The sequence below is a fragment of the Ornithodoros turicata genome, chromosome 1 (genome assembly GCF_037126465.1).
Source record: "Ornithodoros turicata isolate Travis chromosome 1, ASM3712646v1, whole genome shotgun sequence".
Lineage (NCBI taxonomy): Eukaryota > Metazoa > Arthropoda > Arachnida > Ixodida > Argasidae > Ornithodoros > Ornithodoros turicata.
In genome coordinates this window covers 57543649-57570321 of record NC_088201.1, presented here as the reverse complement: position 1 = coordinate 57570321, position 26673 = coordinate 57543649, and the positions used below count along the sequence as shown (strand labels likewise).

The window sequence follows — 26673 nt, the reverse complement described above, 5'->3', positions numbered from 1 at the left end:
TATTTTGTGGTATTACCATTCGTATGCCGCAATGCGCCAGCTATCTAGGCGACTCTTGGACGGAATTTTGTATTAGACATCTCGCGATGGCCGTACAGGGAGGCGAAAATATAGTATACCGTTTGTATATACTGGAAGCTACTGTCGTACTGGGAGCTGTTAGTTTAAAGTCTATACAGGTAGCCTTGTGCACATTAGAAGTCACGTATTTCGCCAGAGACAAATTAAGTACGCTGACCAATGAGATTAACTTTAATTAGTAGGTCTTCTGTGTAGAAGAGAAAGTTAATGCGTTCCTGCCCAGAATAAATGCTCTTGGCACAGTGTGTATATGCGTAGGTTTGATCAAATAATATGCTGGAACCCCGCTTAGCAACAGCTGTTCCTCGTGGATCGATTCCTATTTTCGGCTGTTCTGATGCGAGTGCCCGGTTTTTGAAACGGACGGCTTCATATCTTGTTAACGACGCTGCCGTTGACAGTCGACTGTTTTACAATGTTCAGAGCAGAAGAGGGCACTTGGCTTTGAGATGAATACGAAAGCTGGCGCAGCTAGCTACTATACAGAGAGCAGACACCCTAGCATACGAATATTACATTCCATTTCTTCGTTGCACATATTTTCTAGGTGTAATGTAAACAGATGTTTCTGAGTGGGAAATAAGTTCCTGCAACTTATCCTGCAAAAATACGGCTCAGTCGCTAGTTTTTCGTCACATCACTATACGTCCTTATGAGCGAAGTGGATATTACAACAGTACACTTTGATCAGTGTTGTACATAGCGGCACTACGAGTAGCGCCGCCACCGTATTCACTACTTTTTGCAGTAGCGGAGTATAGCGATACAGCTGCATTTTAAATTGGTAACGGGAAAAGTATTTCCGCTAGAAATATGGGTGGCTGGCTCTGATAAGCTCAGCGCAGTCAATAATGTAATATGTGTTATTCTGTGCGTTTTCTAATTTTTAGTTCACATATGTATAATATCATTAACATGCCACATAATATGGGCAACGACACTAGGTTCCGTCATACAATCAGCAGCAAAACTAGCGTGAGCGCGTTAATACCACGCATTTCAAACTGTGTTTTGCAACTTGATTGCTCGGAGAAGATATACAAAGCGCCGTGTCGTTGGGAACAGGAATACGAAAATATATCGGAGACGCAACGAAATGGGCGCAGGTATTGCGTCAGCAAGATATGCTGAGTATAGACGACCTGCACCCTCCCGTCATCGATTACGTTTCGCTGTCGCGCAAAGCATGCTGGTAGGCATTATCAGCTGTATCAGCCTATCAGCCTACGCATTTTTCCCGGTTCTTGCCCGCCACAGCAAAATATAACCTCGAACCGGTCTTCTCGTGACGCCATATGATAAAATCTCATTGTTTAGAAAACGTCACCCGCATCATTCGCTGAGGTGAATCGATAGGTGTTCAAGGAAGAAGACACGTCGAACATTTAAACACTTCTGGAACTCCATCGCATCAGTTGTTGCCTGCTGGACGTGATATGCAATGGTGATAGGCTACCAACCTGTGTGAAATCTGTCTTTATCCAGTAAGAAATTTCATATGTGTACAATCTCACGAACTATGTAGAAAATGATAATAATAATGTTTGCATGACGCTGTGCTTTTTTACTCCTCTTTAAGCTTCCCGTCATGCTGCTGGTGGAAGCAGTGCTCACAGTTGGCGCAATATTGATAGACATATCTCTCCACGATAACGACGTGGACTGAGGTATAAATTATCGCCCGGCTAGCCGGATTCGGACAGCCCAGAGCACAGTGCCCAGATCACACAGTATAGTACCGTGTTCGCTGAGCGCCCGCCGACGCGCTCCCATCGTACGTACACGCGCGGCTCGGTGTTGCATGAAGAACCAGAAAAATGCCTTCTCGCGCTGATGAAAAAATATCTTTTATAGTTGTTTATATGTTTTATTTCCAACTCCGCTCTACCATCCCCACACTTTCTAACTGTTCTCCGTCAACCGTTTCATTTCCAAAACTTGCCAAGAAAACGTCCAACTTTGAAAAAAAAAAAAAAAAAAGGTCACGTTTGGCATTTAATGTAGTAAAATATACTGGGCGGACGCCCTTCAAAACATACGTGTTTGCTATATGGGTTGTCGTCACTTTGCACAAACTTTCCTCGTCGTTCTAAAAGTACTTTTTAAAAAAATTTCAAACGTCTAAGAAATAGCGACGAAACACGAGTCGTTTTGACAAATGCCGTGACAAATAAAAACTGGAAAAAGAAATAACCTTTGGCACATGGCTCGGACCTCATTACCTCATCCTGGGTCATAAGCATCTGCCCCGCCGGAAAATTCCGCCTTCTGGGCTTTCTCCTTCGTTGTACTGAGCGGTTCAATATTTTTCAGTGGGAATTCTGGAAATGCCTACTGATAGCACAGGGCATCCATGATATTTTTTTGGGATCCGAACAGCCGGTGGTCAAGCTGGGCCATTGGAACATTCGGCGTGGAATGACCCAGGTGGATTTTTTTACTGCCAGGCGGACATTCCCTCGAAGAGTATATGTAACCACTAGATGGCTAATTCTATCAAATGCATTAATTCACCCACTCTATTTTTTTTAAATCCTAGAGCTAGCGAATACGTTTAAATATTTATCACCGAATTTCGCTGATACGAATAAGCCGAAACCAAAATGGCGGGCGTCAAAAGCGCAGGGTGGACAACGCTCATTCATGTCGGATGGCCATGAGCGACCGTGGCGATGAGCGGTGTACGGACCTGGAGTGATGGAAAGAAGACAACAAAAAGGAGCGGGAGACTCTACTATGCCTACTGGGAGGACTTCATTGGCACATTCAAGTTGTACACCACCGCCCGCGATGGGATTCCATCTCGCCATCTCCCGAGCTTTAGCAGGTTCTTACAATAACGGTTTCCTTGATTGTGTTTGCACCGCGAATCAACTGTGCCCTTGCGGTAACTACTGACAAGCGGATGCAGTGGGGGAGGGGGTACATTTATTATATAAAAAATTAGGAGGGAAAGCTTCGCCTGCGCTACGGCGGCTTGCTATTCCCAGGAAAGAAAGGGGAAAAAAGAAAGACAAACAAACAAAAAGGAAAGCAAACACGCGAAATTGATCACAGTTCACCCAGAAGGCCACAGTTCCGCAGGAACTGAACAACCTGACTATGTTGTGTGGGGCCTAGCAGCGTAGCTAGGGAAAAGTCCACGGGATGCGGTGGGCTTAGTTGGTCATGTGATGCTTACTGAGGAAGCATCCGTGGTTGCTAACTCCAAGCAGCTGTGCCTGTCAACAACAGTCCTCTACCTCAGTCTCCTACCTCTACCTAAAAAAAGAAAAATCGTATGACGTGTCATATGTCATACGATCTTTTTTTTTTAAAGAAACATCAAGTCATCTAATTGCTCCATATGCGAAATTTATATTGAGGTAAGTCTTAATAAAAGAGTGATTTACAGTACTCTGAAATTACAGGTTGTTCACTGGCGTGAGCACAGTCGTATTTCCAGCTATAAAATATCGCACAAAATAGTCGACGGTATTTCACGCCATTTCACGCTATCCTTCCGAACTGCATGTCATTCGAAACAACACGTCTGTTTGCATAAATTATCGTTACACAAACTAGAATGGGGAAGACTCGAAGCGTCGAAGCCTCGCGGCAATGCACTCTTAATGAACACTCCACTAATCCCATTCTATTATATGTAGCGTCCAAGCTGCAGGGAACGATTTCAATCAACGATTATTAAAATAAATTATTTTCACGACCGCCATCTTCGCTTCCCCGTTCCTCTTTTCTTTTTCCAGCGCTCTATTCTTGGTGTTGTCTTTGAGCACACAGTTCATTACCTCGTACTTACAAAGTTCGCACCCGTTGGACGAAGGCGCCCTCCGTTCTCCCGCATAAATCCAACGGGAAGACGAACAACGAAGATCCTTCATCATTACCATATTTATAGAACGTCTCGAAGAGGCGTTGACGAACAATTGTTGTTTTAGTATAATTCTTCCGCTTGTCGATGGAACATAACAATCTCCTTGGCCGGACTAATGAAGCAATAACGAAAATGAACATCCTCCAGGGGAAACTTTCGGACAAGCCATCGCGATGTGATTTAGCAATGAGAAATTTGTCGGCAGTCTCACAGATGCAGCCGTTACGAAAGATGATGGCAGAATATATTCTATATGAGCCCTCTCGACCTGCGGCGCCTAAAGCCTGCAAGCATAACGACGGCATGACAGAGGATCTGCAGATTGCGAAGTACATTTGCATATACCAGACACATAGGGCAGCTCATGAATGAATCAGAATGCCTCGACTACGTGAATGACGTAGGAACGAAAATGTCGCGTGCTGGAAGTGTTGCTTCAGTTGGATGTGCTTGTTACTTTTTATGGTACTTTATTTTCTCTGGTCCACCAGTAGAACGATAGGCTTCATCAGGTTGCCGTCACACTTTGTACGTATATACTGTTTACACACCACAGTTGCTCTGAAACTCCTTCCCACCTGGCCATTACCCAACACAACGGATTTTGCTCTCGTTATGCGCCTTGGCGATGCCACTAAGTACAAACTATCAAAGGCTTTTTCGGTGCCTCCCTTTAGGTACATCTATCCAAACGATACGCATTGCCTCGACCACTTCCGTCAAGTGGATGCAGTGTCATCCGCGAATGGTGCGTCCATATGGAACTTTTTGAGAGCCTGTTGTAGCCATTTTACTTGACAATGTGGAACTCGTTCGCTTTATGTGGAGGTACTTGTCATGACGTTGAACAGCAAAGCATAAGGCAGGCAAATCATATAGTGGCTGTATTTAAGCACCACCTTTGGTTCCATTCTTAGACGCTTGAAGGAACCCGTGGCCGTGCACCAGTGGCCAAGTGACATTCCTGTAACAATATATGCTTGCAAGAGTTGGTCCCCTGCTTGCTTTCCGGATGCCGCGAAATGTATCTTGTCAGGGTGCTTTTGCCGCTTTTACTGCTCAGTTGCTTTGTCGCTTGCGACAGGTGGACTCTCAAAGCTGCCGTCACTGTGACTGTGGTGACTTGGTAAGTTGGAACACATCCTTCTCCAATGCACGCATTGCCACCGTTTTAGCATTACACAGAGCGATTTTAAATCAGTTATGCTCTCGCTCTTGTCACAATGATGGCATTCCTTGGTCCATGGTTCAATGAAAACAACAATAGCAAACACTAGCACTAGCGCGCGCGCACGCGACAGATATGAGACGCTGTACCGGACGTTCCACCTAATGTGTCATAAAATTCTATTTATTATATTTCTTTCTATTTTTACCTTTTCATCTTTTCAGTTTTCTTCGCCTTTCTTTCGTTTCATTTCCTTTGTGGGAGTAGCAGAATTTGTCAGGTGACAAAATCAATATCTTCCGGTTTTTTTCTATAATCAAACTCAAACTCTATTTAAAAATCTACTTGTCTTAAAGTAAAGGTGCGCGGTGAAAGTTATACATCTTTGTATATATATGCCGTTGATTTTTCTGGCACTGAAAGCTGTCGTCGCCACCTTCCCGGGAGCGGCTCAACTGCCTGAAGTCAAAGCTCTTCTGGCGGCGGATGATCTTTTTTCACCCAAGAATGGAGCGACTATATAAGTCGGCCACCATACTGCAGTGGAACGCAAGAGGTCTGCGTAACAAGATGCCCGATTTGAAGGCGTTTGTTCTACAGTTTCAGACACCTGTCTTATGCACCTGCGAGGCCTACGTCCATCAAGATTTTCGCCTCAGCTGTTACAAAACTTACACATTGGACAGCGTATCCCAGTCTCGAATTATTGTATGCGTTAGGAGTGACTTAACGTCTGTGTTGACGTGCGCCTACCGTGATCCCTTCGACTACATAGAGTGCAAGGTACGGATGGGCCGAACAGCTCTGACTGTTGTGAGCTTGTACCTTCCCCCGTCGGCTACAATTACGTCCCGCAGCGTCAGAGATGTGTTCGCCGGTCTCCCTGCTCCTTTTATGGTTGTCGGTGACATCAATGCACACCATTCACTGTGAGAAAGCAGAAAGATGGACAGTCGCGGGAAAATTTGGGCGAAAGCCATAGAAGGCATGGGGATCCACCTTCTGAATGATGGTTCTCCCACCTTCATGGGTCTGTGCTTTCTGACCGACTGTTTGGACATATCGTTGTGTTCAAATGACCTTTCCAGGCACATCACATGGGCGGTGGGTTTGGACGGTAGGGGGAGCGATCATCTTCCGATCTTCCATCACGTTTAACAAATTTTCACGTACACTTCGGCCAAAGTTGTGACCCTTACGAATTGGTCGGCCTTTCGCTCGCTATGCGCAGAAAGCACCCGCGAAGACATGTCTGCAAATCAGATGGCTGAAGCCATTGAGAAAGCGCTTCGTTCGTCTAGCAAGCTTGTCAAGGTGGTCCCTGGTCATCTTGGCTCAAACCCACGGGTGGAGCAGCTGCGAGCATGCGTCGGCGAGCTGAGCGCAAAGCGCGTCGGACTGGGCTGTTGGGGGATGTAATGGAGGCTCGCCGTATGAACAAGTTGGTAACTAAGGAACTGGTGTCTGTTAACCGAAAACGTTGGAGGCGGTTCTGCGAAACGCTGGCGCCTTTTGATAGTCCTGCGAAAGTATGGCGGATCGCTAGAAGTTTAAGAGAGCCGACACCTGACCGCAACCCGGTAGGTGCTCTAGCGTTGCTCTCTTCTAAGCCAGAGGGTGAAGTGGCTCTGGCTTTCTGTCAGACCATTGGCACTCATTCCGTGGCAGCGTGTTCACCGGCTTTCATGAGCCACATGACCTATTGACCTATGACCTATGACTTTTCGCTCTCGGAGTTAAAGAACGCACTCCTCCTGTCACGTGTTCGATCTTCCCCAGGACCGGACAATATCACGTACCGGGCTATCCGTAACCTGGATGAGCGATGTCAGAAGTGCCTGCTCGAGGTATTTAACACGCCCTGGAGAACCGGGAAAGTACATGACAGGGTTGGAAGCAAGCGCGAGTTGTCCCACTACTGAAGCCGGGAAAATCGCCCTCTCAGCTCTTTTCTTTCAGGCCAGTGAGCTTGACTAGCTGCCTTGGCAAGTTGTTGGAGCGCATGATCCTCCACAGAATCGAGTGGTGGCTCGAGAGGCACTCCTTATTCCCGCAGGAAATGTCAGGATTCCGCCAGCACAGGTCTTTTATGGACTCTGTTCTTGACTTCAGTAAGTCGGTGGAAGAAACAAAGGCGCGTGAGAAGACAGTGGTGGCTGCGTTTCTTGACGTTAAACGCTCTTACGACACCGTGAGTCACGGCTCTGTTCTGCATCCCCTCACCCAAGCCGGCCTACCCTCCAGAGCTCTCTCATGGATTACGTAGTTCCTTCATAGCAGGCAACTATTGCACCCGTCACGGGGATACGGAGCATGTATCGATGACTCATGCAGTTCCCCAAGGGAGCGTATTGAGCCCAATTTTGTTTAACGTGGCCATGGCGGGTCTTCGGGGCTGCATTGGAACGAAACTGTCAATTACACGGATAACATCTGCATTTGGACCAGCGACAAATCCCGTCCAGCCATCCAGCGGCGCCTGCAACACGCTTTGAACACTATTGAGCACTACCTCGCAACTGCCGGCATGGACATCTCGACTGAAAAGTCCGTGGTACTCCCGTTTACGAGAAGGGACATGCATCCCTTCCCTCTTTCAGTTGCTGGTGTACAGCTGAGGAGTGCATATTTTCATCGCTTCCTAGGTGTCACGGTAGACGCCAGGCTGTCTTGGGTGAAGCACATAGCGAGCTTGAAAGCCAAGGTCCACCGGTGGATTGCGGCGATCAGGCATCTGGCAGGCATGAAGTGGGGCAGTGCCACGGCGTCGCTTTTGGCCGTCCACCGAGCTTAGGTTCGCGGGTCACTTGCATACAGCTTGCCTGTGTTGAATGGCCTTCTACCTTCCTCAGTTCATAAGCTTCAGTGTCTCCGGGCACGCAGTCTCCGAGTGTGCTTGGGAGTCCCTCGAGCGGCAGAGACCCATATGGTCATTGCTGAGGCTAAGGAAGCCCCGCTTGAAGTGCTTCGCTACGGGGAGATATGTCGGCAGTACATCCGCCTTCTAACTCACCATCGGCGGCATCCGCTAGTTAGGAAGCTCCGGAGACGCAAGCACAGCAGCGTACACCCATGTGTCTCTCAACTGAAGACTAGCATACCTGCCTTTGTGGTCGCACCCACAGCTCCCAGCATTCCTCCTTGGACTTTTCTGACGCCCTGCATCTCCCTGTCGGTGCCTGGGCTAGCAGGGAAGAAAGGCAACGTCGCTGCATGCGTGACGAAGCAGCTCGCTCTCGATATGATGAGCTCGTGTTATGGGACTTCCACCCCAGTTTTCACGGATGGCTCAACCACGAGGGAAAGTTCGTCGTCTGCCTTTGTCATTCCCTCTGAGTCAATTTGAGATGGCCATCTTCTCTCACATAAAACATTGTCAACATGCGCTGAGGTTTATGCTATTCGTTTCGCCTTGCGGAAAATTACTGACAGCCCCGTTCGCTCCTGGGTCGTTTTTACAGATTCCAGATCTGCGCTGCAGTGTGTGGCAACTATGGGACTTTGCGGCTTCCTCAGTCCTGCGGTCATTGAAATTCTACAAGGATACAAGAAAGCAAACACACAGGGCCACTCTATCGTCTTCCAGTGGATCCCGGGTCATGTGGGCATCAGCGGGAACGAGGACGCAGATCGAACAGCCGGAGGCGCGCTCCAGTACACCCGGCGTGTCCCCATCATCTTGTCTCGGGGGGATCGCCGTTACCTCGTCTCAAGCCTCACTGGCCCCATGATGCAGTCTCAATGGCAACGTGACATCACCACCCACTCTCTGCTTTACTCCGCTGACCCCACATTGTCCTTTACTCTCCCCCGCCGAATGCCGCGTTCCTTTACCACAGTCTTCCACCGCTTGAGACTTAATGTGGCTTTTACACCGGCTTTCAAACACCTCCTCGGTGTCGGCGCGGTGACCTCCATCACGTCCTCCTGGTCTGCGGACAGAACGATCGCGCCCTCATGGAAACTGCTCTCCAACGCGTCGATCGACGCCAGTTCGATAGCCAAAATTATCGGGCCATGGTCGGACCCCTCACATCTGATGCAAGGCCTACGAGCTATTGCTGAGTTCCTCTCCAGCAGTGCACTAATGTACGAACTCTAATAGGACACCTTTCCATCATCATCACTTTATATATATTTATAAATACAGGGTGTCCACGCTAAGTGTGAACAGATTTTTTAAAAATATATCAATCACTTTTTCCGAGATGAAATCAATTGCAATATAGCATATGCTGAAGGGCACTCCCTAGGGGCGCATTAACAGACTCTTAAGTCAATGTCTTAATTAACTTTCAATAATTAACTTTTTAATTATAAAAGCTACGAAGTTGCTCCACTGAGAACATCTGATCTCTTCGGTCACCAGATACCAAAACCATTTTCAAAACAAAAATCCGTTCGCTAGATCGTCCGCAGAAAATCATGAAGGAACGACATTTTTTCTTTATTTGGTTTATTGCGCATCTTCAAAGAAGCGGCTTTCCTTTACCCCCAGTGTGAGAGAGTGAAAGAGCACAGTATCGCCTCATGCGTCGAAGATTAGCTTTAACTTGCCGAAACAAAACAAAAACACAAATCTATCGGGTGACTCTATCGCGACTGCCCTTATCTTGGGCTGCATTTTCTGTTTTCTTTTAATCTTTTTCCAGGACGCAAGAGGCGATAGTGTGCTCTTTCATCCTTTCGTATTTGGGGCGAAGGAAAGACGCGTCTCTAGAGATGCCCAATGAATAAAATAAAGAAAAAAAAATGGCGTTCCGTCATGAATTTTTTGCGGACGATCTATCGAACGAATTTTTGTTCTGAAAACGGCTTTGGTATCTGGTGACCGAAGACATCAGATGTTTTCAATTGAGCAACTTCGTAGCTTTTATAATTAAAAAGTTAATTATTGAAAGTTAATTAAGACATTGCCTTAGGAGTCTGTTAATGCCCCCCTAGGGAGTGCCCTTCAGCATATGCTATATTGCAATTGATTTCATCTCGGAAAAAGTGATTGATATATTTTTTAAAAATCTGTTCACACTTAGCGTGGACACCCTGTATATACTTTATTTATTTTACTAGGAAATTACTGCTAAGGTCTATAGAAACTGTTCCGAAGCTGGAACACATAAACAGACGTATGTCATGTCGCTGTTTGGTTCCTCACATGGCCCAGCACAGGGACATCGTTCACAACTTCACTGTTATGTTTCACGTCGGAGGAAATACCCTTTTGTTCTGATATGTAGCTTGCAAGGGTCAATGGAAGAAAACCTGTCAAAGCCTCGCAAAACGTTGCCGTTAGTTTTCGCACTTTACTGACCGGGTTCATGAGATGAGCCAGTCGACTTCCGTTTTATAATCCCTTCAGCTCAGGAGCTTTCCTGTGGAAAGACACACTTAGATCAATAAATGCTCTCCAGGGCCGCGGAGATACGAGCGTTCAAGGCGCTTCACTTCACTGAACTTCCTCACTTTCGATACGCCGAAACCCGTTATAGGAGGCATGGAAGGGTGCACAACATGCGATTGAAACGTCGGGACCATATCACGTTTCAAAACATCCGGTGTGTTGCATCGTCTCCCAGGATTATTCTAGAACGTATACGGCGTTGCTTTGTTGTGGTTCCTCGGGCTGTGGAGCTGCTACACGGGGACTTCCGTTTCCTATGGTTTTGTGTAACTCTGCTATGCATGCCGCACTCGCTGCAGCACGAAATTTCTCATTGAAATTCTGAGTAAATTCTCAGTAATTTCTTAAGTAAAACCTACTTTTAAGAATTGAGTGGCATCCTCTCGTTGAACACCCTGTATAATATTATAGGCAAAATACAAAACTTAGTTTCGGTTTCACGGCCTAATCACGCTTATAGCAGCCCTCCTATAGAATGATGGTTGGCAACCATGCTACGGAAGAGAGAGAGAGAGAAGGAACAGACACTTCTCGAACAGCAACGAAGCGAAGATGATCACGCGCAGCAACGCTGTGTGTTAACCTACCCTTATATGTATATGTGTATAATACAAGTTAAATAAATCCTTCTCGTTTGAAGCCTACAGAAATCAGAAGTGGGATCGACTCGCCATTTTCATCACCAGAACAAGGTGGGCTTTGATTGAGTTGGATTGCAAAGTATGCTCACGCACCGTGCATCACATAACGTGGACGCTCCACGAACAATGGACGGGACGCGGACAGGATCCAGCACTACTGTTGACGAACGTAGTCAACGACAACGTACAAGTCGTTAGCAGCCACACGAATTGAGAACAGCGTGCGGAGGGCGAGGCAACACCGTCAAGTGGGCTTCACGGCACGACTGGCATCGGACGTCACAGCAACGTTGATGCTGGGACAGGAGCACCGAACAACGGCAACAACGCAGACGTTTTTGATATTCAATCACTTATGCAAGCCGCAGTGCAAGCAGCGGTTAGAGAAGCTATGGACGGGGCTCGACAACTCCACGAATCACCCCGGCCACCGCAACGTGCTGTTGCCAGCTTCGGCGAGCGCGAAGCTTATACCGATATATGATCCTGCCACGAACACTCAGCCGACGGTGGAAGCGTGGATCTACAAGGTAGACGGACTCGCGGCGGCTTACGGCTGGAATGATAAACAAACTTCTTGCTTTGCGCTTTCGAAGTTGGAAGTTGGAGTTGCGAGAAGCTGGCATGATGGACTGACAACAACGCAATATACATGGGCAGAGTGGAAAAGCAAGCTTCGAGAAGCGTTTCCATCAAGTGCAAGTTTTCAACAGCTACTGCGGGAAATGGAGGCCCGAAAAAGAAAACGGGACGAAACCATCGAGATCTACTTCTACGACAAACTCGCCAAGGCCAGAAGATGCGGACTGGACGATCCCGCTTGCATCGAGTATAATATCACTGGCCTCGACGACGAAAACGCAGTTCGATCGCTAAGTGTGCGTGAACTTGCAAATCCGCAGGAACTCCTTCGTTGCCTGAAACTATTGGACGAACGAGTGGACATCATCAAGCACTCGCGTTCCGCGGGTGGCCAAGACTCCAGTAAGAGTGCGAAACAGAGTACTGGTCAAACCGCGTCATCCAGGGGAAATGGAAAGCCAAAGTACAACGACAAAGGAGAACCCCTCTGCTTCAATTGCTCCCAATACCAACATCTTTCAGGCGCATGTCCACAGCCACAGAGGAAGCCACGCTGCGAAAAATGGAAACTAACAGGGCATGAGACTAAAGACTGTCGTCAAGACAAGGGCAAAGGTTCGGCAAAGTTAGCAGCTGTGCAAGCACAAAACGTGGTCACAGCGGAAGGGCCAGCGAACGCGAAGTATTTCATGACGGCTCTCCTGGACGGTAAAGAAGTCGAGGCATTTGTTGACATGGGCAGCCAGTGCGTCACGCTTCGCAAGACTAACGCAGACGAATTATCGGTTCAGTACAGCGATCTCTCAGCTCCATTTGAGATCCACGTCTACGGCTCTGATAAAATAATCCCCATCGGCAAAGCGCGACTGGAACTGAAAGCCGACGAAGCCACGGCAACGGTGGACGTCTACGCCGTCTCAGACAATGCCCAAGTAATTCCATTGCTGATCGGACAACCCTTCACAGAGCAACCACACGTCACTGTCATACGCAGGGGTAACATGCTGCGGATCTTCGAAGAACATGCGCACCTAGACGAAGATGGCACCCTGCAGGATATTAAAATACCCGCTCTTACGCCAAGACATGTCAGCCTTTAGGCAAAAAAGAGAACGGTTATTCCTCCGAACTACGTCGGACTTGTCACACTGTACACGAAAGAGGAGAACATGAGTGACGTCTACGTCGACGCTCAGTATCGAGCTGGTCGAGGTCACGAACACTGCATCTTTAGTTGCGTGCTTCGCGAGGATGAACAACAGGAGTACCTTCTGCCGGACGCAAATGTATCCGAGCACGAACTTTCCATTCAAGAGTGATAAGAGCACAGTGGTGTAAGCCAGAGGATACGCCAACGGTGGTCGAGGTGCTGTCCAACGACGAGGGCCAGAGTAGTGAGATCAAGGCTTCCGAAATAAACGTGGGCACATCTGTAACACCTGCCTAAGCACAAGAACTCGCTAAACTCTTAAACGACTACCGGGACTGTTTTGCACAGTCAACGTCTGAAATCGGTTGTACGGCGCTCACGGAAACGCGGATCGACCTCATCGGAGACAGCGTCGTCAAGTACCGTCTCACTCACTCGGAAAGGGAAGTGGTTAGAGGTATCGTACGAGAACTGGAGGAAGTCGGCATCGTAAAAGAGTCGAACTCTCACTTCGCAAGCGCTATTCTGTTGGTGACGAAAAAAACTGGTGAAAAACGATTTGGTGTAGGTTTTGGTGCGCTCAACCGTATCACAAAACAAAGAAAGCTACCCTCTTCCACTGACTGACGACCAGCTGGACAGATTGCACGACAAAATGTATTTTACCACGTTAGACCTAGCATCGGGCTATTATCAAGTGCCGATAACAGAGTCGAGTCGGTCGAAGATAGCATTTGTAACTCCAGACGGGCATTACGAATTTACCAGAATGCCCTTTGGTCTCGTCAACGCACCAGCTGTCTTTCAAAGGATGATCAATGCCGTGCTTGGTCCACTGAGACACACGATAGTTATGGCTTACATGGACGACCTACTGATCCCTACACGGACTGTAGAGGAGGGACTGACTTGTCTCCGTCAGGTGTTGAGTGTCCTCAGGGACGCAAATTTGACACTGCGACTGAAAAAGTGTTCGTTTTTCCAAGAACAGACGTTATACCTAGGCTATGAAATCTGTGAACCAGGAATCAACTCAGACCCGAACAAGCTTCGTAGCATCGCGGAATTTCCAGTCCCACGTAATCAGCACGAACTAAGACGATTCCTCGGACTGTGCAGCTACTTCCGCAGATTCATAGCACGATTCGCACTCATTGCAAAGCCACTCAGCCAATTGCTTTGCAAGGATCAGACGTGGTGTTGGTCGTCCGACCAAGAAAGCGCGTTCCTTGAACTTAAACGAAGGCTGATGGAGAAGTCAACACCGGCCTTATATTCACCTATGGCCAGGACCGAGCTCCACACGGATGCTTCAAGCCACGGCCTTGCAGGTGTGCTTCTGCAGGAACAATCAGACGATCTCCTCCACACAGTTATGTATGTCAGTCGCCGAACGACACGTGACGAGGAAAAGTATCACTCGCATGAACTGGAGGCATTGGCTGTCGTCTGGACTGTAGAAAAGCTACGCCCTTATCTGCTTGGGTTGGACTTCACGGTGGTCACTGACTGTAATTTTCTTCGAACAGCTTTCTCGAAGAAACACATCGTTCCCCGGATTGGTAGATGGGATCTTCGGCTTCAGGAGTACCGCTTCGAGATCGAGCACAGACCAGGCGAAAGGATGGGCCACGTAGACGCGCTAAGCAGGGCTCCCGTGGGAGAACCGGAAGAAATAGACGGTAGTGGACACTGTACAAATGCTAGCGACAGCTGTCACAACTGACGACTGGTTGGCAGTGGCGCAACGGTCAGATCCATACATCCAGAAGATAAAGGAAAGCTTGGCTAGTGCAGACCGAACAAAGGAAGCGAAGAGAGTAAAGCAGGACTTTGTCCTCAACAACGGAAGAGTGTTCCGAAGGCGACAAGACAAGTTCGGAACAAGAGACACGCTGCTATGGGTGGTTCCAGCACGAGCACGCTGGCAAATAGTACGCAAATACCATGACGAAGCAGGAAACTTCGCCCTTGATAAAACAGTGGAACTCCTACAGCGTACCTACTGGTTTCCTCGCATGAGAGGTTACGTGAAGAGGTACATCTCAACATGCTTAGTATGCTTGTACAACAAGAAACCATCAGGGAAACGGCCAGGAGAGCTACACAGCATCGAGAAGGTGGCAGAACCCTTCCATACTATACATATCGATCACCTAGGCCCCTTCGTGCGAAGCAAGCGTGGAAATGCCTACGTGATCGTCCTGGTGGACGCTTTCACTAAATTTGTGATCCTTCGTGCCGTGCGTAACACCAGTGCCGTCCTCGCTACGAGATTCCTCCAAGACACTGTGGGCATGTTTGGTGCTCCGGCTAGGATCATAACGGACCGCGGAACATCATACACGTGTGCACTTTTTGAGAAGTACTGCCTTGACATCAAGAGCATTCACATAAGAAATGCCACGGCGACTCCCAGGGCAAACGGCCAAGTGGAGAGATACAATCGCTTGATCACTCCGTCCATTTCTAGCCTTACCAAGGATCCCGACAGCAAGGACTGGGATGAGACCCTACCTCAAGCGCAATGAGGAATACACGCTACATACAACAGGCCAACTCGAACATCCCCATTCAGCTTACTGTTCAACTATGTACCGCGAAACCTGACGGGCGACCCCGTACGAGAGACGCTCAAGGAAGAGCTAGATAAGGAGATGTTAGAAAGACGAGCACAAGCGGCCGAAAACATCGAGAACGACCAAAGGTGCCAGCAAGGCCTCTACACCAAGAAGCGCAGCACAGCGCCCGAGTACAAAGTGGGAGACCTGGTACTGATTGAAAGAGAACCTCCCGCTACTGGAGAATCCAGGGAACTCTGCGACAAATACAGAGGACCGTATGAGGTCATTGAGAAACTGCCGCATGATCGATACCGAATTCAATCCTTGCCCGAGACTGGCCACAAAGGTCGAAGCTACAAGGGCATTGTCCTGGTAGACAAAATGAAAAGGTTCGACATTTCACGAGAAGACTCCGCAAGTTCGATAGAGTCGTCCGGTGATGACGAGCACTGGCCCTGCGAGACTGGCCCAGAAGATGAAAACTTTAGCTTTAGCTGTATTTGTTCGATCGGGTCGATCGAAAGAAAACGATGGCCGAATATAGGCAAAATACAAAACTTAGTTTCGGTTTCACGGCATAATCACGCTTATAGCAGCCCTCCGATAGAATGACGGTTGGCAACCATGCCACGGAAGAGAGAGAGAGAGACAAGGAACAGTCACTTCTCGAACAGCAACGAAGAGAAGATGATCACGCGCAGCAACGCTCTATATTAACCTAGCCTTATATAGGCGCGTGTATAATACAAGTTAAATAAATCCTTCTTGTTTGAAGCCTACAATATACAACATGTGTGCTGTGCAGCTGTCGTGACAATAGATAAGAAAAAGGCAAATTCACACACGTGATCCAACCCGGTCTAACAACCAACTGTCCTCAAACGCATCCGATTACCTTTGTGAACAATGTGGGTCATCATCGTGTGGTTCATAATTATATCTTTCAGACCACTACCTGTAGGGATAGGAGTTAGGGTATCGCCTGCCACGGTGAATAAACTCCACTAATCTCTTCTAAATTAGAGAGCTGAATCGAAATATACGACTGTATTAGGTTGTGCTGCGTTAAATATTGTGACTGCCTGCGTTCGCTCTGCTTTCACGTAGAGGCAAAAAAAGAAAAAAAAAAGAACGAAAAAGAAGACGCGCGAGGGCAGACGATTTTCACAAACAGCCGATTTCTGACACTTTGTTACGAATCACAAGGAACTTAACGAGATCCTGTCGTATTGTATAATTGGGTAAGCGCCGTATATCTAGGGTAATTCAGTGTTTATTTAAGTATGCACTGCACGCCGAGTTTGAGGTGCGAGAAATAGCGAATGGATGCAGGGAGAAACAAAAAAAAAAGGGGGGGGGGGGTTATAGTTACGTCAATATAGTTGCGTGGGGGTTTGACAAAACAGCTGCGCAGGCCTTTTAACAGGCTCTATCGTTGTAAAAACTTCGAAGTATTAACACTATGTGATATATTGCCTAGTGCTATGAATAGCAAACACTTTGGAAACCAACCAACGAACCCTGTAGTTCAATATATGCTCCCGATTAAAGGGGTTGTTAATGCATTTTATCAACTCATTTCGCTGCTTTCATTATTTTTTCTGTCTTTTTCTCTCTCGTTTCCTTCCGCCGCAGAAAAATCATCATTGAGCGTACATTCCATATTATGACAGCGGCGCTCGCAAAACGCTCAGTCATTAGGAATATGGCAGCCCGCGGAAAAAACAATAGAGAAATGCTCCCACGATGCATACACGGGGACCCCGTGTACTGCACATAATTAGAATATGCGCGGGCGTTGTATTCTAGGCATCGCCCGTCTGCTACGTGCGCCGTGTAATCTCCGACAAAGAGCATTACGATACGAAACAGACACGCTTCGCAATAACAATTAGAGATGGCCATGAAAACGAAGCCCCCCTCCCCCATTTTTTTTTTTTCTATTCTTCTTCTTCTGAAACGGTAAGTGTTCAGGTGTCCCGGATCTCGGTTGAGAATCAATTTGGGAAAACACCTTCCTATGGGGGCTGTCGCTGGTACGTGGCAGCGCAATAATTTACCGAAGTGTATGAGCGCCATTTTGTTGATAACGGAAAATAAATTCATGCAAAACGTCAAAAGTAGGCAGGCAAACATTGCTGACGGGATGTGGTCAGAACTCAACGGAATGATTAACTCATCAACAACATTTTGCCGATGCATATCAGGGAATAAAATATGCATGTACAATTTACTGATTTGGATTGATTCAAATATTCAAACAGGGATGGGCATGCTGGCTGAACACCACATGAGCACATGGAACGGAAGGCAATGTCGTCGCCGCCACCACCACCACATTGAGCCCACAAGTACGTGATGCTTACAGTGGCGAGTGCTATTTGTGTCAAAACGTTGTTGTGATTTAAACAACGGAACTAAAAAATGAAAGACGTCGAAAAATTTCACTTGGCACTTAATTATTGTTGATTCTGCGCACGGTACAGCGTGAGAACAGCTTATTGTTTTAGTTAAAAGCAAAGTGTAATCTTGGCAGTTACTTGTGTAATTAGATAATTATGCTAATAAAATATTCTGAACAGAGAACAGCTTGGGAAAATCACCTGAGGGCAGAGGTAGAGGGTATACGGTATTTCAAACAAGATCATCCCCTGACCTACGACCGGACCTGGGAAGTAATTCATTACAAGTAATTAAGTTACTGTAATTGGTCACTTTTCAGTAATTAATTACTGTAATTAGGTGCTGTTGAAAACGAGTAACTGTAATTGTAACTTTACTATTTTTTCGTGTAACTTGCACTCAAAAGGACAACTGCTTTTCAAACATACTTTCGATGTGACTTCAGCACAAGCATGCAAAACTCGTTTTGTGCGACCTGGTAAGTTCCCCAGTTCCGAGATTGACCTAGCCGCACTGATTAAGCGAGTCGCTAAGCCAGTACATAGCTAGCTAACCTGCCGTGTTGAACTAGATTACGGAAACAAGACAAGCCAAGCCAACAGCAGTGCGTCTCCGACCGACCCGACGGCAGCTCGACTGAGCGGCTGTTTTGCATGACGTGGGTAAGTGAGCCAGAAACACGCTTTTCGAAGTTGGTTTGCACCGCTATGGGGGGACTCTATGTCGGCACTAGAGAGTCCTGTGACTCCATCTGACTCGATTGCACAGTTCGCCTGGCCGTACTACGCACAGTGTTTCGACATCAGCTGAAAGGTTGACGACAGAAACGTCGAGGGAAAGTGAAAGCTGTGCGCACCAGAAACAGAACTCCTAAGAACGTCTATGAAGAGCACATAAGTAATGCCGAAAACACCAGATGGTAATTCTTTAAGACATTTTAGTTCGTTCATATCTTCTCTCAGTTTGATTATCTTTGTTTGCCTGTTTGGCTTAAACGAGGAGTCCTAACACTCACAGTGCAGAATTCCGAAACTGCGTCCCCTTTTGTAGCCATGTAGCAGCGACAGAGAAACAAAAAATAAAAATACCGAGGATCAAGGCGTTGCAGTGGTTCCGTTGTTTCTTTTTTCTTTTTTTCGTGCGTTTCGTGGTTAGAGACGCAACGTGACCAGTATGTGGCGAAAACGGATCGAGCCTTGTACAGTCGCGCTTTCTCTCGCATCTCGCCTTCTCTTTTTCATTGTCATCCCACTCATATGTTAACCCACATTCACTGAGGTATGGTACCGCAATTGTTGCGGTGAATCACCTCATCCCATCGTCATTCATGTAGTTGTTGTTGTCGCATGGAAAACAGTTGTTCGAGGACGCAGATGTTGATACTTGTTGCCGAGGTCTAACCTGAGCTTGTTATTCACCCTTGTCTTTTAGCGACTCCATTCTGGTGCTCTCAGAGCTGGGAAGCCGGCCAGAGATGATCCCAGAAAGCGAAGGGCGGCAGACCGATACGGATGCCGCTGCAACTGCCAAGCAAAGTGCTTTCGATATTGCAACTCTGATGAGATGGACATGCTCCCAAGGTTTCCACTGCTTTCACATTTTCTCTTTTGACCTCACAGATTGACAGATTACGTTTCCTGTCACAGATGCAATAAATAAAATGATCAGAGGAATGATAGTACCTGCATATGCACCTGCCGTATCTGCATAAGCAGGGTCAAGTGGATAGCGTTTACTTTGACTGCACCAAGGCATTTGACCTTGTGAACCATTCGCTTCGTGTGCGTAAACTCCGGCATTATGGCATGTGCTCACGTTTTTGTCAATGGTTTGTCAGTTATTTAGACGGGAGGTTGAATACTGTGAGAGTCTGTAACAGCTTCTCTACAAATTACGTTGCAAAGTCAGGTGTACCACAAGGCTCGATTTTGGGGCGATTATTGTTCAATGTCTTCATCAATGAAGTGGATCACGACGTTAAGGTCGGCTAAACTTCTCAAGTTTGCCGATGACTTGAAAAATTTTCTTGCTGTATCTGATATATCGGATTGTGTATTGCTTCAAGCCGATGTTGATGCTATTACTACTTGGTGCCTTCAAAACGGGCTCGTATTGAACACAGGAAAGACTAAAGTATTCTCGTTCACCAACAAAGTAAACCCCACAGTTTTTGTTTATCAACTGTATGACACAGAGCTAGTAGAGTGTTCGCTATCAGAGACCTTGGGATCTGGATGGATCGGCGTCTCTCATTCAATGTCCATGTGGAACACGTTGTAAAAAAAGCCTACCGAATTATTGGTATTATCTCTAGAATGACTCGTGACTTGAGCGGACCAGATTGTTTGCAGACTCGTTTTGTATCTCTTCTTTTACCTGTCTTAGAATTTGGGTCAGTTGCATGGAATTGTGTTGGACATACTTTGTTACACGTTTAGATGCAGTTTATAAGCGTTATTTGAAAATCTGTTCCCGAAGATTCCCACTTGGTGATATGCAACGCGCATCTGAACGCTTTCTGTGCAACCGAAGATTAAGTCGTGATTTCATTTTTCTGTACAAATGTGTTCACAACATTATACATGCAGAGTCTGTGATTCACCTTTTACATTTTCATGCACCACTCCGTACTGTCCGACGCAGTTCTCTTTTCTATGTTAAAGATATGGCTGCTCGATAGTCACCGTCTCGACGAATACAAACATCTTTTAATGTTTTCACGAATGACGTTGACTTATTTCATCCCAGTTTTAGTCAGTTAAGACAGGAGGTGCTCCAAAACCTCAGCTTGGTGTAATGTACGAAGGTGCACTGCTGTGCAGGCGTACGCTGTTTGTGGGCGGGTTTGTGGGCATAAAGTATTATTATTATTATTATTGTTGTTGTTGTCTTTTCCGGACATTTTGTCAGTTCTCAAAGAGTTACACCATGTAGAGAGGAGTACGCTGGGAATAATACATGTTAATATCCGAAGCCTAAGAAGGCACTGGGATGAACTGTTGTGTTATACAAGAGATAAACTGATGTTCTGAGGCTGGAACAACATAGAGGGGACAGATACACACAAAGCCTCAAATTGCCTAGAAATCAACGATGAAAGATGAAAGTCACTGAAAAGGTTAGCCAGCTGTAGGGATCGAACCCACATCTTCTGGATTGCCAGTCCAGGGCTCTACCAATTGAGCTAAGCTAACACGCCTCTCCAGCGACTTTCGGGGTGCGTCATCTGAAGGGACGACAAACCAGCCACTCACTCTCACTCACCCTCCTTTCACTCTTACATTTTTGCTCACTCGTACACACATTCTTTCAGATGACGCACCCCGAAAGTCGCTGGAGAGGCGTGTTAGCTTAGCTCAATTGGTAGAGCCCTGGACCGGCAATCCAGAAGATGTGGGTTCGATCCCTACAGCTGGGTAACCTTTTCAGTGACTTTCATCTTTCATGTTGTGTTATGTTGAGGAACATCTGCATAACCTGGATGTGATTATCTTAACTGAAACTAACATTTCTGAGAGTGAAATTTCATTATACAGCCTGTGCGGGTATAAGTCCTTTTATTTCATTGCTGTTTTTGTAAAAAAATGTCTGGTGTGTTGCAAGGATACCCACGAACAGCAGTTGCGATGCGTTTAACGCTCACAGTTTGTAATGCAGATCTCATGTTTACTCTGATTGCTGTGTATCGACCACCAAATCAATATGTTCCTGACTCTTTAATAGAGCTGCGATCTATAGTCAAAACTTAGACAAGGCCAATGAGCTTTATATGTTTGGCGACATAAATATAGATCTATTGAAGCCAACTAAGCCAGTTGTATCCGACTACCTTAACGTTTTAGCGGAATTTGGTTTAGACGCTGTAATCAATGTACCGACAAGAGAGGAGTACATGAGTGGGAAAATGGTGTCATCATGCCTGGACCATATAAATATCAGAACCCATGGGTCGGTTGTATCGGCAGGTGCCGTATCTCATAAAATCGCCGACCATTATGCCACAGTGCTCTTTAGGGCCACGACTCTTGCAGATTCCATTGACCCGAACAATCAAACGATTCATTATTGTCACTTACCAACTTTTGACCATCATCTGTCTAACTGTGACTGGTCCCGAGTGGAACTCTGCACTGACCATTTAGAGGCATACAGTATATTCGCACAATACTTTTTGGACGCCTAGAAGTCAGGGAAAAAGAAAAGGAAAAAAAGAAACAGGCGTGTATATCCATGGATGACTAGTGAGATCATCTCTTTAATTAAAACTAAAGATCTACTATGGAAAAGATGCCGACGCCACCCAACGGACAGTGCCTTGAAAAATGAGTTCCGTACGATTAGAAACAGCTATGTTACGCCTATCTAAAAAACAATACTATCACTCCAGATTCAGCGAACACAGAAGGAATGCCAAGGCAACCTGGGACACTATTAACGAATTAATAGGGCGGCAAAATAAAATAAAAAACATAGATGACGAGATAGCCAGTGAGTTTCCTTGTTTGTTGAATATTGCTGAGTGCTTTAGTGAACATTTCGCGTCCGTATACCGTGTTGACAGATCCAGAACACTTAATTTACACTTCAGTCCGGTAGTTGACACGCGCGTATTCCCTGACATACTTGTACCCGAATTAAGATCCATTGTCAACGGACTGTCAACCAAATCTTGTGGTTCTGATCAAATACAGGCGGGCGATATCAAGCGCAACTATAGTCTCATATGTAACAGCTTACTACGTATTCTTAACGGAATATTTGCATCCGGTGTTATACCTGACGCACTCAAAATGTCTACCGTGAGTCCAGTCTTTAAGAATGGGCAGAAAAACAAGGTTGAGAACTACCGACCAATATCGTTACTCTCAATTGTGGCCGTCATTACGGAAAAATATGTTCACACAGTCATGTCTCATTTCTTGAAAAAAAAAAAAAAAAAAAAAAAACATCATAAGCTTAACACAATACGGCTTCACACAAGGCAGAGGGACTCAGAAGCTCCTTGAGGGCTTTGTAGACTTGATCTACCACTCGTTCGACACAAACAAATTTGTTACCTGCTTATTCCTTGATCTATCCAAGGCATTTGACACTGTTTCCCACTCAATACTACTTCAGAAATTATATGCATACGGCTTTCGCGGTCCAATTTATAAATGGTTGTGCAACTTCCTTCAAAGGAGGACCCAGCATGTGTCTGTCGGTGGTGAACATAGCCGGTCTGTTGAGATTCAATCTGGGGTGCCTCAGGGTTCTGTTTTGGCTCCTTTGCTATTTAATTTATATATTAATGACCTCAACGGTGTGATTTCTAACTGCCAATTATTTCAATATGCAGATGATACTCTCATTGCCTCTGTTCATGTTAATGACGCCGAATCCATCAGAATTTTGCAGACGGATGCCTTTTACGTTTATGATTGGTTTCACGAAAATCAAATTTATATTAATCAAAGAAAGACACAACTAATCTCTTTCCATAACCCACTTAAACGTGTGACCTCCTATCTCCCAGTAGTTCTGCATTCATCCACATGTAACAACTGTGTTTGTAATCCCATTGAGTACAGTACCTCTGTTAAATACCTGGGAATCATATTCACTAATGATATGTCCTGGAACGATCACCTGTCCTACGTTTGCGCAAGGGTCAGAAAAGTATCTTGTATTTTGTTTCGCCTACGCTGTACTGTCCCAGTGAAGGTCAAGAGAACTATCCTCGAAAGCTTGGGCTACAGTGTATTACGATACGGTATTACTGCCTTCAGTCATTGCAGTGAATCTTGGAAGTGTAAAATTAACTCCATTCTGAATAGCTGTTTAAAGAGCGTAAACTATGGCTCAGCAATTTCCACTGATACAGATCTTTTTCGTACCACTAAACTTCCTCGTTTCGACAATATCTTCAGGTACATGGTAGTGTTGAAATATTTCTGGTCTAATGTGTATAAGCAGGCCAATATTGCACGGCGCGAACTTAGGCATCTAAAGAGTCCCTACATAGTACCGTCGAGCTTCACTCGTTATGGAACATTTTGTCGATGCTATTACGTTCCATATATTTTTAATCACCTACCTCCAGAGATTGTAACAGTAAGTACAAAATCACAGCTAAAGCGTCTGTTAAAAAATACTATTACTGTTAAAGTTGTAATTTACTGTGCCTTTTCCCTCTGTATTTTTCTTCTCCATGACTTCCGTTTAGCACCTTTTCCCGTTATCTTGTGGGTATTGACGCGTACCGCTGCTGACTCCAGCCCCTGCTCACAAGCTCCCTCGGGCTTAGGCAGGACTGTTATTATTCCCTGTAACTTGCCACAAGTGTAAATAAACATTGAATTGAATTGAATTGAATTGAATTATTATTATTATTAGTATTATTATTATTATTATTATTATTATTATTATTATTATTATTATTATTATTACAGTACAAGGCAGCAGGCCATTCTCAGTCGTTGAGCAACCGCGCCTCAGGTGATTATCGCCACGTGTTTTCCCGGACGCCCTATTGAGAGCCGTCAAACCCTTGTGCAAAAGGTTCAAACTGAAAGTGCACAACTGCACATAAAGACCGATCGTCGGACGATGACTCCCCTCACAGCTTCTGAAGCAAGGAACGACAAGTCTGCTGCGCCTTGGGAGCAAGGGTATGCAAAATATATTTCAATGTTTACGTCATCCAGCCTTGGTTGCCTGAAGGACTTCCCACTTATAATTCGTTTCTCAAGTATAATACAGCGTTACCAAGTGGTGCACCGGTGGAACGGTTGTTCAGCATCGGTAGTATTGGGAAGAGGAGAGGCAGTCTTACAAATGAGATCTTTGAAAATATTCTTCTTCTGAGGACCGATGGACATTACCAACTGGACACACCAAACATAAGCAGGTTGTTTTGCTGGGCATTCCAGCTGACCCTAACGTCACTTTGGCCACCCTGCTCGGCCCGGTCCTGCACAACCAGGGGGCGGTTACGACTACCCTCTTGAGCTTTCTTCGTGCCACCGGCCTCTCGATCAGCCTCTAAGGTCCCTTTTGTGTGTGTGTGTGTGTTTTGTTTTGCTTTCTTTTCTTCTTTCTTGAGGGAATAGCAAGTCAGCCTACGCCTTTCTAACCTTTCCACCCTTTCTTTTCTTTGTTTTTCAATAAACCTATTGCCCCAGCTGATTTCCCCCCTTTTTTTTTGGGGGGGGGGGTATGCGAATGTTAGACGGAAATAAGTACTGCATTACGAGGCTTTAAGAGGCATTAAGAGGCTTTACATTTCGCCATTTTAGACACATCTAAGCAGAAGTAATTCAACAGTAATTCAATTACCTTTGGTGAGTAACTGTAACTTAGTTACACATTAGTTTGCGTAACTGGAACTTAAGTACTTTCACAACCGTGTAACTGTAACCGTAATTTAAGTACATTTGGTGATTAACTTTCACAGGTCTGCCTGCGACCCATCCTCTAGTTCTCTGGGGTAAGACCAGACGAGAGAGTTTGCTGATGTTTCGCCGGGTAAAAACAGCGAGCGATAAGTGATGGCATAGCTACCACTAAGGATAGGTAGGATATACAAGCTGTTTATTTTAACCCTTTACAGAATTTTTATTAAAAACCTATGAGAGCAGCACAGATGTCGTTTCTGCACTTGACTTATGCGGTCAGGCGGACACCCTCTGGAAAAGAGTGTGTAACTACAAGATGACTAATTATATAAAATTCATTCATTAACTTTTTTAATTAGGGAATTTTGGGCAAAAGCGAAATAGCGGAACGGGAGACAATCCCCGTTGAAAGCCATTCCATCTTTTAGAAATCCAGAAAAGAGCGCGTCCCGTGAAATATCCATCGTCGAATTTCTGTATGCACATGAGCCAAAACCGAAAAAGCGCGCCTCAAGAGCGCATAATCTACGCCGACGGAGGCTTATCAGGGCCGGAAAGCGGTTTATCTGGCCAGCAGATCGGCACCTACTCCAATCATCTCCATCACTCCAAATCACGTGGCCCTGTGACGTGGAATGGTCGCTGTGCTGCTCGGTTTCCCGGTCGCCACGGTTACGGTTTGGGCTCATATGCATATCAAAATTCGGGGCTGGATATTTTAACGCACGTGCGTGTTTCAGTATTTGTTAGACGTGGAATGACTTTCAACGAGGACAGTCTCTGATTCTGCTATCTCGCTTTTCCCCGAAATCCCCGAAGTAAAGAGTTAATTAATGAATTTTAGGTAATTAGTCACCTTGTAGTTGCATACTATCTTCGAGAGGATCTCCGCCTGGCCGTAGAAGTCAATTTCAGAAACGACATCTGTTCTGCTCTCGTAGCTTTTTTATAAAAATTATGTAAAGGCTAAAAATAAACACCTTGTATAACGATAGCATCACTGCAGATAGGGAACACATTAAGAGAATGGGCATCGGAAATTTGAAACTCAATGTATTTTTGTCTTCCTCGCGCTTGATTAATCGATTCAGATTCATTACAGAATTTATAAATACCAATATTAGAGCAGAGTGTCAACTGACTGTAGAGCGCCTACAGGAACCTCGAATTCAGTTGTTTGCCAATCCTACTTTGTACAGATACTTCCTACGGTGCCCTTTTTTCCAGATTCCAAAGAAAACCCCCGAAATTTGAAACAAAAAAGAACGTGGCTCCAACCCTGCGTTGCTGGATTTGTCCCCGGGGCGAAAGTTCCCTCTTTTGCTACACTAACGAAGGAACCCCGCTCCTAGAGCATGACTCGGCAGTCCCGTGAAAGTGGACTGAAAGAGCGGAGTTCGATGTCGACGAAACAGCTTTCCTCTGCTGTTCTC

At 46.0% G+C, this 26673-nt stretch overlaps 1 protein-coding gene and 1 non-coding gene across 2 annotated transcripts in view; both read right to left on the bottom strand.

Annotated features, from left to right (window-relative positions):
* Window positions 1-26673, bottom strand: part of LOC135378276 (hemicentin-2-like) — a 950281-nt gene that overhangs the window by 537635 nt on the left and 385973 nt on the right. The gene's annotated exons all lie outside the window — the stretch shown is intronic.
* On the bottom strand, window positions 20986-21058 carry Trnaa-ggc (transfer RNA alanine (anticodon GGC)). Its single transcript has one exon. It is a non-coding gene; the product is annotated as a tRNA-Ala (tRNA).